A 4,056-nucleotide genomic window follows, 5' to 3' on the forward strand; every position below is an offset into this window, starting at 1 on the left:
AGGTACCATAGGAAACACAAACTTAAGAATGTCTCAGTGTTCATCTCTGGGTATCTTACTGTCTTTGTGCATACAGTTTCATTTATATGGAATATAAGATGAAACAGAGAAAGCTCATTATTTCCTGGCCTGTTAAAATATCTGTAAGGTATGAATGCATATGTGTATTTGAAGTATCTTCCGTGTGGATTCACCATTTTCCTTAACTGGCATTATTTCTCAATTATTTTCTAGGGATTACCATAAAATTGGTAAACACAATTATATACTTAATGTTTGAAAGAGGAATGAAGGGTAAACATTCCTTAGACTCTTACTACTGAGGAAACCAGACCAGCCATTCAAGTGATAAACCCTGTGACATCTAACAACTACTGGTGAGTCTTTAGTCCCAGAATGTTTCAGCTCCCTGAGCTGGATAACTTTGCTGTTGGTAACCACTAACAGATTCAAACTCCCCCTGGGAGCGTGGTCTCGGTTTTGCCAGTCTTCCTGGCCTTTATAACTTCTTTATAGTTTGGCATTTCCTCCTTGATCAAAATTCCTGTGTCTTGAAATATTCTTCAATAGCTATGTAAGCTGTGTTCTGTGAACTCTGGCTGAACTTGTATGCAATCTTGGTGGAAACCTTGAGCTTCATGGTATCTTCTGTGTACAATCTATTTTATAGAAAAATGGAAAATTGAAACTGGAAGGGACTTTCTGGAAGTGTTAGTAATAGGACAAGAGGAGGACTAGTGCAGTGGTAGTCACAGTCAGATTGTAGTGCTAGTAAAGTATAGCAGTAATCATAGTGTTATGGGCTGAATGGTGTCCCTCCTTCCACCCCTGAAATCATATGTTGAGTCCCTAACCCCCAGTACCTCAGAATGTGACTGTATTTGGAGATAAGACCTGTAAAGAAGTGATTAAGTTAAAATGAGGTTGGCAGAGTGAGTCCCAATCCAATCTGCCTGGTCTGATAAAAAGAAGAGGTTTGGATACACAGAGAAGTACTAGGATGTACACATAGCAGAAAGACCATGTGTGATGGTTAATTTTATGTACTGACCTAGCTAGACCACAAGGTGCCCAGATATTTGGTCAAAATTATTCTGAATCTTTCTTTGAGGGTGTTTTTGGATGAGATTTACATTTCAGTCTTCGAGTAAAGTATATTGCTCTCCATAATGTGGATGGGCCTCATCTAATCAGTTGAAGGCCTGAGTAGAATAAAAGGCTGATGTTCCCCCAAGCTAGAGAGAATTTTGGCAGCAGACTTCCTCCAGATTTTATCTATAACATCAGCTCTTCCTAGTTTGTCAGTAGACTGCCTTTAGACTCAAATTGTAACTCTTTTCCTGAGTCTCCAGCCTTCAGGCCTTCCCCCATCAGATTTTAAACTTGCCAAGCTTCCCTAATCACATGACCCAATTCCTTAAAATAAATTTGGACTCCTTGTCTCTGAGTCCAAATTTCCTCTTTTTATAAGGATGCAAATCATATTGAATTAACCCTCCCTCCCCCACCCTGCTAATGACCTCATTTTAATTTGATTATCTCTGTAAAGACCCTGTCTCCAGATAAGACCACATTCTGAAATACTGGGGATTGGGACTTCAATGTGTAGATTTGGGGAAGACATAATTCAACCCATAACAGGTGGTGATTAAATATACTTGTTTAATCCATAACTTACTGCACATTGAAATAGAATCATGTTGAAACTAGAGGAGAAATGGATGCCTAACAAGAGATCCTAGACTTGGAAACAAGTGCAGGAGGTAGTGAGAATTTAAATTATCTTCATTTGGAGAAGCTGTGAGTGTGTATTCAGCAAAGGAGCTACATTATGTTATTTGGGGACATTTTAGAAGAAGGTCCATGCATGGAGAGAACAGTGTGGGGACAGCAAAAGGAGATGGACCATGGAAGTTACATGAGGTTGTTGTGGTCACGCAGGAGCATTCAGCCCAGTTCCAGGACTTATCCTCACTTTCATTTAGGACTCCACCCACCCTGCCACCTCAAGTCATATGGTTGGTGCTGCATAATTTCCCCAATCCTAAAGTTAAGTGTGAACATATGGCTACAGCTAAGCCAAGTGAGTTCTCTTTCTCAGGACTCTGAACACTGAATGAAGTAACTTGAGTACAAAATAACAGTAATGATTGGCATGCATTTATTAATTTCAGCAGTAGCAGTAGCCTGAAAAGAAGGTCTAGCAATTCCAGTGGTCTTGGTTCCCATCCTGACCTGGTTCTGAGTTTTTCTCCAGCCTTCCTGTAGATTTTGTGTTCTATCTGATGTAACAACTTCCTTTTGCTGAACTTGGGTTGATTTCTGATGCTTTTGATTGAAAATTTCTATTTCTTTTATTGAGGTATAATTGACATACAGCATTACATTAGTTTCAGGTGTACAACATAATGATTCAATATTTGTATATATTGTGAAATTATTACAACAATAAATCTAGTTAATGTCTGTCATCATACATTGAAATATCCTGATAAAATGTTTTCTTAGTGATAATACTTGTTCTTTCAGGATTTATATAAATTGCACTAATATCTGTACATATCCTAAGATAAGAGGAAACAATAATAAGTAGATTCATTAAACAGGCCCTTTTAAAAATTTCTTTTGGAAAAGAGAAAAAAATACACACACATATACATATGAATATATACATGTATATATAATTATAAAAATATGTTATAACAGGGCTTCCCTGGTGGCACAGTGGTTGAGAGTCTGCCTGTCAATGCAGGGGACACGAGTTCATGCCCCGGTCCGGGAAGATCCCACATGCTGCGGAGCGGCTGGGCCCGTGAGCCATGGCCGCTGAGCCTGTGCGTCTGGAGCCTGTGCTCCACAACGGGAGAGGCCACAACAGTGACAGGTCCGCGTACCACAAAAAAACAAAACAAAACAAACAAAAATATATTATAACAATATATAAACTATATATTAAGTATATACTTTGTATTATATATTGTATATATTATAAATATATTTAAAAATATATAACATGTATTTCTTTTTTTTAATCTTAAATTAAACATATTTGGCTGAGAAGTGCTGTTTATAGTAAGATGAAGGAATGGGAAACCCTGCTAGGGAGTAGTGCAGAAAGGCTCAAGTGCTTGTGAAATCCAAGCCTATTGTTAGTCTTTTTCACCCCTTCATACACACACACACACACACACACACACACACACACACACACACACACACACACAGACGTTTGTTGCCAAGTTATAATGATTGATAAGTTAAAGACTCAGTTTAATCAACAAGTGCTAGGTTGGAAAGAGGATTGCAAACATAACTTTTCTCAGTGAATCTACTAAAGAACAACCTGTGTCTATGTGTGTATCAAGAACAACAATGAAGTATTTAGAATTTTGTTGAGAGACATAATGACTAGTCATACTAAATCAGAACTTATGGTGGCATATAGGTATCTGTCAAATGCTTAAAAACAAAACCAAATATTTACCAAATGCTTCTTACTCTCAAGTCACTGTGCTTATCTGCAAAAATATAAGGGCAAATAAGACCAGGGCTCAGGCTTGAAGGAGCCTGAAATGCAAAAATGTGAAATCTAATCATATTTGTGGAATTACAAGCGTATTTTCAATTACTCTTGGGCACTAATACCATCAAACAAAGGTAAGAACTTTTGAAATTGACAGACCTTCACGACAGAGTCTAAGGAAAATTTCTTGGGCTACTAATTTTTCCTGTTCTAAACATTAAATTAGTTTTGGTTGCAAGATATATATGGTATATCCTGTAAGGGCTATGTACAATCTTCATAGAGAATTTTTTTTTTTTACATCTTTATTGGAGTATAATTGCTTTACAATGGTGTGTTAGTTTTTGATTTATAACAAAGTGAATCAGTTATACATATACATATGTTCCCATATCTTTTCCCTCTTGCGTCTCCCTCCCTCCCACCCTCCCTATCCCACCCCTCTAGGTGGTCACAAAGCACCGAGCTGGTCTCCCTGTGCTATGCTGCTGCTTCCCGCTAGCTATTTTACATTTGGTAGTGTATATATGTCC

This window comes from Phocoena phocoena, chromosome 6 (genome assembly GCF_963924675.1).
Source record: "Phocoena phocoena chromosome 6, mPhoPho1.1, whole genome shotgun sequence".
Taxonomy (NCBI): domain Eukaryota; kingdom Metazoa; phylum Chordata; class Mammalia; order Artiodactyla; family Phocoenidae; genus Phocoena; species Phocoena phocoena.